The sequence below is a fragment of the Piliocolobus tephrosceles genome, chromosome 6, assembly GCF_002776525.5.
Source record: "Piliocolobus tephrosceles isolate RC106 chromosome 6, ASM277652v3, whole genome shotgun sequence".
NCBI lineage: Eukaryota > Metazoa > Chordata > Mammalia > Primates > Cercopithecidae > Piliocolobus > Piliocolobus tephrosceles.
In genome coordinates, this window is record NC_045439.1 from 85,508,382 (window position 1) to 85,520,091 (window position 11,710).

Consider the following 11,710-nt stretch of genomic DNA (forward strand, 5'->3'; position numbering starts at 1 on the left):
CTGCCTTGTCCAGTTCTTGACCTTTCTGGCTGATCTGAGTTGGTGGTGGCAGTGGGGCAAACAAGGTGTGCTGGTCTTGATGCTGTGGCCTCGGAGCAGGGCTGGCCCCTGGTTCTGGGCCCTGGATGGAGGATTTTAGACCCCACATCATGGGATGCTGTGAGATACCCATGTTCACTTCTGGGAGAAGTTTCCAGCCGTAGTCCCCAGACTCTCTGGGGCTTTGGAGTTTGGCAGCCTCAGGATGTGCCGAAGGCTGGGCAGGGCTGCAACCCAATCTTCAGGGTGGCTGCTGGATTACAGCTGTGCCCAGAAGAGGCTTATGCTTCCGAGACGTCCAGTCTAGGGAGTGACTAGGTGGACTTTCATGGGAAGCAAACGGAGGCAGCTTGCCTTCCACATTTCTCTCTCTCTCAATGGCTTCCAAAGATTTCCTTGTCCACCCCACCAGCCTACTCTTACCAAGCATTTTTTGATGCTTGTTCTGTAATGATACCAGAATCCGGGCCTCAGAGCTTTGCCAGGAGGCAGGGCGCTCCTTGTCCTGAAGGCATAAATACAAGAGCAGTTAACTAGCAATACTAAAGAACAACACCAACATGAATAGGGCTCAGCTTTAATATTGAAGAGAGGGCACCAACCTCCAAGCTGCTGCTCCATCTGCCTGTGCTCACTCACGTTCCCCTTGGCATGGTGTTCCCTGTGACGTTCCCTGTGGCATCACAGACATGTCCAAGTTGAGAAAGTGGGTTTTAAGTGCTTTGAATACTTCGTTGGGAAAAATCTTCTTCCCCTCAGATGGTATTTTGGTTCATTTGGGAATAACATGGGTGAAAAGGGGCTCAGAGATCTGTTCCTGCCCTCTGCCTTGGCAGACGTTTCATCTCCACCATTCCCAGTCATGGTTGTTTGGTTTCTGCTTGTCTCCTCCAGGAACAAAAGATTTACCATTTACAGCCTATTCTGTCCTTTAACTATTTGCCAGGGCATTACCCCTTGGTCCCCTCTCTGCCCTAAGGAACCACTTGGAACAAGCCTGCTTTCTCTTCTACTTTAGCGGGGCTTTAATTACTTACGGAATGCCATGGTGGGTCATTGACTTGCCCCTTTGACCTGTCCTTGTGGTTTTGGTTCCCAGCACATCCTGTTCATTTCTCTGGATGACCCCCAGGATATCAGTGATACTCTTAACGTCCAGATATGGCCTGAACAGTATGTTATTCTTTGCCTCTTCCAGAAAATTTGAGAAGTCGTCTATTTGCATTGACAGAAAAGATTCAGAACTGGCCTTCTCAGTGCTAGGCCTCTGTGTGCCTCAGTGGTCTGCCTGGAGCCCAGCTGCCTACTTGTGGTTGAGAGCAAAGACCAGGAAGCTCTGTCTTTGAACACAGTGTCTCTTGCTTGTTTGTGGTGGAAACAAAGGCCAGTCCCATCCTCATGGGTCTGTCTTGGTCAAATGGGGCTGACACAGCCCTTCTTGTGCCCATGATACAGCCTGCCCAGAGCTGGTTTCCATTCTGTGGCAGCTCTCACCCTGCCTCTGAGGACTGCCTTCAAAGATGCTGGGGTTCCTTAACTCCCCCACCCCATTATGCTGCAGAACATTTGGGTCACCCTGCCCTATCCCTTGGACCAACCCCCAATACCAGTTCCCAGAACAGAGCTGTCCCCATGGTTTCCCTTTCCCTTCTTTGTTGGCTCTTTCCTCCAGGGGCTTGGCAAGTTGGCTTTGCTTCCTGTGGCCATGTTTCGAGTAGTCTATGTTGAGTCTGATAAGTGCCCCCACTGAGCCTGGGGCTTTCCATGAGCCAAGGACTCTTTCCTCACCATTGTCCCTTTCATAGTTTCTTTTTTATTTTTATTATTTAAAAAAAAATTTTTTTTTTTTTTTGAGACAGAGTCTCACTCTGTCGCCCAGGCTGGAGTTGAGTGGCACGATTTCAGCTCACTGCAACCTCTGCCTCCTGGGCTCCTGCCTGCCTCAGCTTCCTGAGTAGCTGGGACTATAGGCGTGTGCCATCACAGCCGGCTAATTTATGTAGTTTTAGTAGAGATGAGGTTTCGCCATGTTGGCCAGGCTGGTTTCAAACTCCTGACCTCAAATGATCCATCCGTCTTGGCCTCCTAAAGTGTTGAGATTACAGGCGTGAGCCCCCGCACCCGGCCACCTTTCATCCTTTCAAAAACCATTGACTGAGCCTCCACTCTGTGCCAGATAAACATGATGGTATCCTAGCTCTGACAATGCTGTGTTGTTGGTAAGATGGACAAACAGATGATTACATTAAAGCCTAATGAGAACTGGGCGAGGCAAGTCTAGGGGCTGTGGCGCTCACAGGAAGGGGGGCTAATGTGGGCTGGGGTGGGAGTGTGAGGGTGAGAGAAAGCTTCATGGAGAAAGTGGCACTACACTGAGACCTGAAGGGTAAGGGAGAATTGGGCAGGAAGGTGTATGTACTGAGGGGGCTGGGAGTGGGGAGCAAACCTGGCTTCTGTAGCCCTGTCTGTTAGGGTGGCTTGCAAGGCAAGTGGGTGGGCAGAGGCTAGATCATCTGAAGGCATGTAAGGAGTTTAGACTTAACCCTGGACAATGGGAGTCATAGAATGGCAATCAGGAGAGAGTCCAATGTGTATTTTAGAAAGGTCATTCTGGCTGCTGTGTGGTGAATATATTGGGAGTAGAAGGCTAAGGGAGGGCAGGCATGAGGAAGCTGAGGAGGAGGCTCTGGCAGTGATCCACTTAGAACTGCTGGTAGGCTGACCTGGCAGCGTGGCAGTGGGGAAGGAGAGGAGGAGGTAGAGAGGCTTTAGGAGTTAGAATTGATACCAGATCTTTGGGAAAGGCAAGTATACTATTGTCTCCACTGAACAGATGGGGACACCAAGGTTCCAAGGGTTGAAATCATCTGCCCACAGTCTCATGGGCAGGAAGTGGACAAGTGGTCCCAGAAACTCAGGTCTGTCTTACTCCAGAGCTGGCGCCCTTCCTCCCACTGCCCTTGGCCTCTGAAGTGTAGAGGAATGGGAGATCATGAGGGCTTAGATCCAGCTGAGGAGCTAGGGCTTTGTCCTGAGGGCAAAGAGCACCCCTGAGGCAGCTTCAGGCAGGGCCGTGGGGGACCAGATCTGTGTGAGAGATAATCTGACAGCTGTGTGGAGGCTGGATTTGTGGGAGGTGAGACTGGGGGTAGGCGACCAGCTAGGAGGCTGGCTGGATCCTCCAGATGGGACATGGAGGGAGCCTCAACTGGAGCTGCTGCAGGGGAGCTGGGTGGAGGGGAGCTGCTAGGTGTGAAGGACAGACTAGCTCTGGGGGCTGAAAGTGGGAAGAGAGGCAGGATGTGAGCGGGCGGATGGTGGTGCAGCAGTAAGAATAAGGGACTGGGGTGACAATTTGGAATGAGGTGCCATGGGACAGCCAGGTGGGGATGTGTATAATTAAAGACAGTTGGATGTCTTTGGGCTGAGGTAGAGATCAGGAAGTTCTAAGTTGAACACTGGGCCTGTGTCATGTGAGAAGGCAATTAAGCTTTTCAGAGAAAGGTAGAGGAAAAGGGATACCCACTAAGGAGTTCAGCTTTATGGGAAATGGTGACTGATAGATGTGAGGCGTGGAACGGGGGCAGGATCCGCTGCTTCCAGGAAGATGAGAGCAGGAGTCAGCAAAGCTGAGGGAGTGGAAGGAACTGGACAAAGAGGGCATGCTCAGTGGGGTCAGATGCCACAGACAAACCTAGCAACAGAAGGACTGACCTTGGACTTGTTGATTTGTGCCATGGTGACCTTGGGGAGACATTCCAATGGAACCGGAGCCAGATAGCAGGGGTTGAGGACTGAACAGGTGAGGGGCAGTGGATGCAGAGAGGGCAGGGGACCTTGCTGGTGAGGGAGAGAGTAGTAGTTAGAGGAGAGATGGGATTGAGTGTGAGTTTTTGCAGTTCAGCAGAGGTGAAGTTGGAAGTGATCACAAGAACTTTTCTAGGAAGCTGACGGAAAAAAAGGAAAAGACCCCAAAATAGAATATGCAAATATGTAGAGATGGGTGAGTTTTCTAACAGATCCGTTCTCCTGATATAACTCAAATTTGGCTGGGCTGGTATGGGCTGGGCTGGCACAGCTTGCTGGGCACATGGGCCCCAGATCTGCTCCTCGCCTCAGCCCCATCTGGCCTGGGCCCCAGACCAAGCTCTCAGAGCCCTACCCTGAGGTGGCTTCTTGTTGCTGTTGCCACAGACTTTGGCAGTGGGTGTTTGTTGAGGATGTTGGGGAGTTTATTCAGGCCTCCCTCTTTCTGCTTACCCAGCCTCTCCAGCAGGTGGAGTCCCCTCTGGCCCTGGGCTGGGTTCAGGTCGGTTCAGCTGTGCCGCTAGTTCCCCTGGGCCTGGGCCTGTCTCACTCTCATAGGCCCCAAGATTGCTGGGAATAGAATTCAACTTCTATGCTTGAAATACTTTCGTGGCAACCCAGGCACTGGCCTATTCTATCTTGGCAAAACTAGCTAATATTAATAGCACACTGCACAGCACAGTAGTACTTATTTATCAAGCATCCTCTCTGTGCCAGGCATTGAGCTAGGCACTCACATGTGCCATCTTAGTTAATCCTCACAGTGACTCTGAAAAGTAGATATTATTAGCCCTATGTACAGATGAGTGCTTCTTGTATGCTGGGGAAATGGCCTTTCTAGGGGTTGGGTGGGATTGTGTCAGCATGATTCCATCAGTGCACCTACCTGGGGCCTTGTGCCTGGCTGACTGAAGGGTCTCCTAACCACTTATCTTGGGAGTGGCAGCTCAGGTCTTGGAGGGGACTTAGGCTTCTAAGTCAGACTGAGGTTTAGATTGCTTTTCCACATATGACCTAACTTCTTGGAGCATCAGTTGTGCCATGTTTGACATTTCCCCTCAATTTCTATAAGTGGATATTGAGTATTTGTATCAGAGATGCCAGGCACTCAGAGCTGGGCCCTTGAATGTTCTAGATGGCATCAGGGCCCAGGCAATGAAGTAACCCTAACAAGGACAGAAGCAAAGAAAGTCTAAGGTCTTGCAGTGGGGACCAGAAAATTAATTGCTCTTATGCAGAATCGAGTCTCATTTCTTCTCCTGGGCCCAGATTCACTGATCTTTCTCAAATGTGCATCCCAGAGAGCCACTACTGATGGTTGAGAATTGGCCCAGGGATAACCCTGGGCTAAGATCAAGAGGATTTAACAATGTGGTGTCTCAACCCATTAAGAGTGCCCTTAGAGGTGCTAGAATAAGGAGGAAGGAAGCCAGTCTTTCAGCCCTTTACTGCTCAGCCTCCATACTAGGTGTTGTGTTCTGATCTGAGGCCTGATCTTTGAAAGAGAGAGAGAGACAATCTGGACTGTTTAGCATCTGGGAGGGGTCGGTAAAAGTTTGTTAAATAACTGACTATGTCTTAGAAATCAACCAGGATTAGAGAGCTTCTCAAGGAAAGCCCCATGAGGGATCTATTTGAAACTGGAGTTATTTACCATGAATAAAGAGCAGATTTAGAAGGATATGACCTCTGTGAAATCACTGAAGGGCTCTATTCCAGGAAGAGAGATTAGACATGTCCTTGTGGCCTCAGATGGCAAATTTAGGACCACTGTTTGGGAGTCCTCCACTGGAGAAGAAGGCTCTGTGTCAGAGCTAAACAAGATGGGCACGGCTGGCTTGTGAAGGAGCTTATCATCACTGGAGGTATGTAAGCAGAATCTGCATGGCCGCCATAAGGAGTCTTGTGAGTGGCTCTCAGGTAGCTACTCCTAATTCCAGGAATTGAGATTCTTGCATCATTATATTCATGAAAGAAAGTGAACTGTTTGTGGGTGACCACACTTCTGCATGTGTATCTCCTCATTGAAGTGACCTCAGCAGGCCCAAGGATCACATCAGAGATGGGAGGGTCCTGGGACATCATCTCTCATGTAGACATCACTTTATTTTTATGTTATTTTAGTTTAGTTTAGTTTAGTTTAATTTAGTTTAGTTTAGTTGTGAGATGGAGTTTTGCTCTTGTTGCCCAGGCTAGAGTACAATAGCATGCTCTCGGCTCACTGTAACCTCCACCTCCTGGGTTCAGGTGATTCTCCTGCCTCAGCCTCCTGAGAAACTGGGATTACAGGCGTGCACCACCATCCTCACCTAATTTTTATATCTTTAGTAGAGACGGGGTTTCACCATGTTGGCCAGGCTGGTCTTGAATTTCTGACCTCAGGTGATCCATCCGCCTCGGCCCCCCAAAGTGCTGGGATTATAGGCATGAGCCACCACGCCTGGCTGACATCACTTTAAAAGCATATTTAATTCATCCTACAGAAGGAAATGCAGAAGATGGAATGAGAAAGCTTTGTCTCTCTCTGATATAGACAGAAGACAGACCAGGAGAAGATATGGAGTTTTAACTCCTCTTTCTCATTTTGTACACAAAGAAACAGAGCCCTGGACTGGGTCAGGGCCTTCCTTGAGTCAGCATCCAGGCTGAGACTTCATCTTTGGCCTCCCAGCCATGTCTAGTCAGGAGATTTTGTTAGTCTAGATGGATTCCATATGATGTCCATGAGATTCTGCCCTGCCTTAGGCCTTGGACAGTGAGAATAGAGGCTCAGAGATGGATTAGGGGCATAGGAAAGGGAGGGAGAAATCTGTCTCTAGAAAGTCTGGGAGTATCTATCACATAAAAGCACATGTAGAATGTATGACTAGGACAGAGCAAAGATGCACTTAGTCTCTGCTAAGACTAGGCTCTGTTCCAGAGTGGCCACCAGGTGGCACTCCCACCACAAGCCCAGTGCCAAGTTGGCCAAGTTTGGGGCTTGGGTCTAAGGATGTTGCCGATTTGTCTGTGGAAGGCACAGGACCTGTAGTGTTTTCAGGTGAGCTGAGTGCCCTGGTAGAAGGAAAAAAAAGTCTGTCTCTTCTCTGCTGACTGAATATTCCTCTTTGGATTTTTACTTTTTTTGTCTGTCTTAACTTGACCTGCCGTACTTAGATCTTAGTAATTTAGGTAGGGTTGATCAGATAAAAATGCATGTAGAATGATTAGGACAGAAAGCAGAGATGTAGGCATGGGATGCTGCTGGGAGTGAGACCCTCAGGGCTAAGAGGGTGGTGGCAGTTCTGAGACGTTCTGCATTCACAGTGGGCTGAACAGATGTATGGAAGGTGGTGATCTCTGAACTGGTCTAGGAGGAAGAGTCAGGCACTTGAGGGGAATGTCCTGGCTGAGGTTTGGAGGCAGGCAGAGCACTGAGGGGAGGGTGAGGCATAGCCTATGCAGCCTGAGAAGTGTCTTCTCAGCACTCCTTGCCTGACATGGTCTGCCACGAGTTGGGCCAGGTACAGTGACTGTTGTGCCTGTGCCTGTGAGATAGTCACAGTGGGCACATGGTATGTTGGGGGTCCCAGATATGGGCCCCAGACCTGTTTTTGTTTGCCCATATCCATCCTTCTTAACTTCTGAATTATTTGCCAATATTTTAAAAGTGAGAGTTTCAACAAAGAGTCAATTTTCTTTTCTTTTTTTTGATGGAGTCTTGCCCTGTCACCCAGGCTGGAGTGCAGTGGCGCGATCTCAGCTCACTGCAACCTCCACCTCCCAGGTTCAAGAGATTCTCCTGCCTCAGCCTCCCGAGTAGCTGGAATTACAGGTGCGTGCCACCACACCTGGCTAATTTTTGTATTTTTAGTAGAGATGGGGTTTCACCATCTTGGCCAGGCTGGTCTCGAACTCCTAACCTTGTCAGATAAAAATGCACATAGAATGATTAGGACAGAAATCATTGACCTTGTGATCAACCCACCTTGGTCTCCCAAAGTGCTGGGATTACAGGCATGAGCCACCATGCCCAGCCTCTTTTTTCTTTTCTTTTCTTTCTTTCTTTCTTTTTTTTTTTTTTTTTTTGTGAGACAAGTTTCGCTCTTGTGGCCCATGCTGGAGTGCAGTGGTGTGAACTTGGCTCACTGCAACCTCCGCCTCCTGGGTTCAAGTGATTTTCCTGTAATTACGCCTGGAATTACAGGCGCTAGCTACCATGCCTGGCTAATTTTTGTATTTTTTAGTAGAGATGAGGTTTCACCATGTTGTGTAGGCTGGTCTTGAACTCCTGACCACAGGTGATCCACCTGCCTCGGCCTCCCAAAGTGCTGGGGTTACAGGCGTGAGCCACCGCACCCAGCCCTCAATTTTCAGCTTCCCTTGAAAATCATACTACCTTTCACTACTGGGTTTACTTCTTCATGGTTCCATGGGCTGGAGCTGAGTGGAAATTACCTTATAGACAGGACAGGGTTCTGCAGACCCCAGCCCACCCACTCCCCTCGTTCTCATCAGTGCCTAGTCTCTGCCCCCTGCAATAGGTAGTAATGGTGGTAGGCAATAGGAATTGTTGCTGCTGTTAGTAGCCAGGAGGCCTGGGTGGCCACCAAGCTCTGAGGCCTCAAAGCAGGGGTGGGATCTAGCATGGAGGGGGCTGTTGGGGGTTGAATGCTCTCTGAGAGCTACTTCTAATCCTAAGAATTGGGATTCTTGGATCATCGTATCTATGAAAGGAAGTGAACTGTGTGTAGGTGACCTCACATCTGCATATGTTATCTCCTCAGGGAATCCTTCTACCTCCCACAGGCCTCTTGTTTGGGGTGGGTCACTCCTGTGAAGGCCGTGTGTAGCCATGGAATCAGGGCTGAGGAGGAGGTCACAAAACCCTGGAGAATGGAAGGATGAGTTAAGTTGGACCCTGAAAGGTGAGAGGCTTTAGTTGGAATGTTGGGGGGATTACCTGGGGCTTCTGCTAGTGCTTCAGGACCATTAATCTCAGGTCTGTGTGTATCCATTTCTTTCATTCCAAAAGGAGTCTTCTTGGATTGGGCTGTGCCTCAGCTGTCCATGGGGCCCAGGAAGTGGTCTCCTCAAGGTATTTTTCTTATAGATTGAAGCCCTGCATCATTTCTTTCTCCCAGCCTCCTTCCTCCCTCCCCTGAATGTGGAATCACAGGGAAGGGAGGGACAAGAATGTGCCTCCCAATCAGACATATCAGCATCCACATCTGTTGCTTCCTCTGCTGGTCCACTTCCCATCACTGGCTGTGAGTGGGGATTGTGCCCTTGTTCTCAGTCCAGGCTCAAGAGCCAGCTTTGGCTTTCAATGAGGCAGGCAGGCCCCTGACACCACCTATACCATTCCGGCTTGATTTTCCTATGCTGCCTGAGGCAGGAAAACCCATGCCTAAACTCTGGTCATAGTGTCTGCCCCACAATCTAGCTGCCTTTCCCTTTATAAAGTTACTGCCTCAAGTCATGGGCTTAGTTTTCTCCTCCCCTGGCTGCAGCCAACCAAGAGAGTGGGCTGCCATCTCGCCTGGCCCTTTGTCCCCAGGTTGGCTGGCTTGTGGGGAGGATGGTCTTCAGTACTACTTCCTTCCCCTACCCCTGAGTCTGGAAAAAAATTATCTGGCATCTACCCCAGTTTCCATCTGCTGCTCTGTTGATTGGGAGATTGAGCCCATTCCCTGGTCTGCCCTTCTACCCAGCACCTGGTGACCTGGGCCCTGTCTAGGTCCTTCTGGGGATGGTTTGGATCCAGACTTCAGCCACAGACAGGAGGCAGCAGTGCCAGGGTACATAACACAGAGAGAAGTCAAGGGTGTGGACCCTTGAGAAACCACCTGAGTTTCAATCCGTCCTGCCTGTAGTTGTGCGATCCTGGCACTTCACATCCCTTGTCTGTGCCTTGATTTCTTCATTTGTAAAGGGAGGTGACTAGTAGCTTCAATTGCATAGGAGTATGAAGATTGAATGAGTTCAGATGAGGCTGTGAGATGGCACAGCACGTGGGAACCACAGTGTTAGCAATTGTTATTGCAGTCAGAAAACCCATCTTCGTTCTACCATTTACTGGTTGACCTTGGGCAGGTCCATCCTTGTCCCTCCCTGTACCTCAGTTTTCTTCTCTGCAATGGAGTTACGCTCCTTCCCTCAGTGAGAGGAAGAGAATGGAGGACCGGCAGAGATGATGTAGGTGAACATGGGTTATGTGTTGTGAGTTGCTGTGCACATGGGCAATGTTATCATTGATTTTGAATCCATTTGAATTCTTAGTTCCAAAAGGCAGAGACAGGTGATTTCTTAGTTTGCTCTAGCTTTGCATAGACAGGAGAGACACTAGGGGCAATACCTATTTAGCAGATGAAACCGAATGTCCATCTTAGAGGCTAGCCTGGGCCAGGCTCCACTGCTGGCTTCAGGGCCACAGGCTTAGGTGCAGGCCTGAGGAGGAGCTCTTAGACTGTCTACAGCCTCCCTCTCTGGGGCAGTGTGCCCCTGAGTATCATGGGGCTGTTGGCTCCACCCAGTGGGCCAGGAACCTCGCTCTGCACTGTCTCTGGAGGTGCCTTGAGTTTACCTTCCTGGCCTGCTGGGGTGCCTCAGGGCTCTCAGGGAAGAAGGAGGGGACAACTGGAAGCACAATGTAGAATGGTAAAGTCAAACTTCTTGGTAGCAAAACTTTCCTGGTTCCAGGGGGTAAAAACAACAACCAAATGGTCCTGGCCCCATGGAGCAGGGCAGAGGGCAGAGGGCAGCCAGCCCACCGCCTTTGCTGGTGTCTGCAGTGCGTGAATCATATCTAGGTCTGTGAGTTCTGAAGGTTGGATATTCACCTCTGCTCCTTCCTCATCCTGTCTTCTCAGTAAACACTAGATAAGTACTTACTGAGCTGGGTAGATTTTCCATTCATGGTTCCCTGGGGCACAAGTGGAGGTGGTAGATATGGGCCCTCTCTGGTCTAGAGAGAGGAGACCCTTTTACAAAGGGCAGGCACGTAGTTCTGAGAGGAGGAACTGATGGCAGAGCTGGCTGGGCTGCTCAGATAACTGCAGAGGGTCTGGGCCTGGACCCCCCAAGGGAGTCCCCACTGAATGGTCAGATTGCCTGAGATAGGTGAGCCCTAGGTACTTTGTGGGCAGAGATCCCCTTAAGCTGCTCTCACCCTCCCTCCCCCACAGTGAGTCTTGGGCATGGGGGATGCTCCCCTCTCTACTTGGGGAAGGGGCCTTCCTAATTATATCCCCCTCCACTCACATGGAAATGAGTTTGGATTTTCTGAGCCTACACCAGCTGGCTGGGGGGGGAGGCAGCCCAGAAGGCTGCTGGCTGGGGAAGGGAGGAGAAAGGAGAGGGAGGGGAAGGAGCCAGGCCAAGATGAAAAATTTCCAGTGTTCTCCCAGGCAGAGCAATAGCGGGTCCCTGAGTGCTCCCCACATATCATCGTTGTGCCTGCTGGTAGGCTCAGCAGGGAGCTGTGTCCACTTAGGCGAACCCATCCTCCAAGGACCATAGTCCTTAAGGTGCGAACCACTTAGCTGGCCATAGCAAGGTTGTTGGGTGTTGGACTCTTCTGTGCCCTTGGACAGAGGTCCTCCACGACTTCTAGGCCAATCTTTTTATGGGGTGCAGGGAGTGGAACTGAGGCCCAGAGAGGGGATAGGGCCTGCCGCCCCTGGCAGAAGACCACAAGTCTGGCTTGTCCGCAGCTGGGCTTTCCCCGTAGAGTTGCCCGGGAGAGGGTGGCGAAGGTTCCCCAGCGGTTCCGCTCTCACTCAGGAAAGCCAGGCGAGAAAAGGCTGCGAGGGGCGGGGGGAGGGGCGGGGTGGGGTCAGCGCTGGCTCCGCCTCCTAGCGCTTGGGTCTGCCTGCGGCCGGGC

The 11,710-nt window shown here is 50.6% G+C and overlaps 1 long non-coding RNA gene across 1 annotated transcript; it reads left to right on the forward strand.

Annotated features, from left to right (window-relative positions):
- Nucleotides 1-7,617: 7,617 nt before the first annotated feature.
- On the forward strand, nucleotides 7,618-8,981 carry LOC111529680. Its single transcript, XR_002727503.1, has 3 exons — nucleotides 7,618-7,660; nucleotides 8,613-8,753; nucleotides 8,861-8,981. It is a non-coding gene; the product is annotated as an uncharacterized LOC111529680 (long non-coding RNA).
- Nucleotides 8,982-11,710: the final 2,729 nt, after the last annotated feature.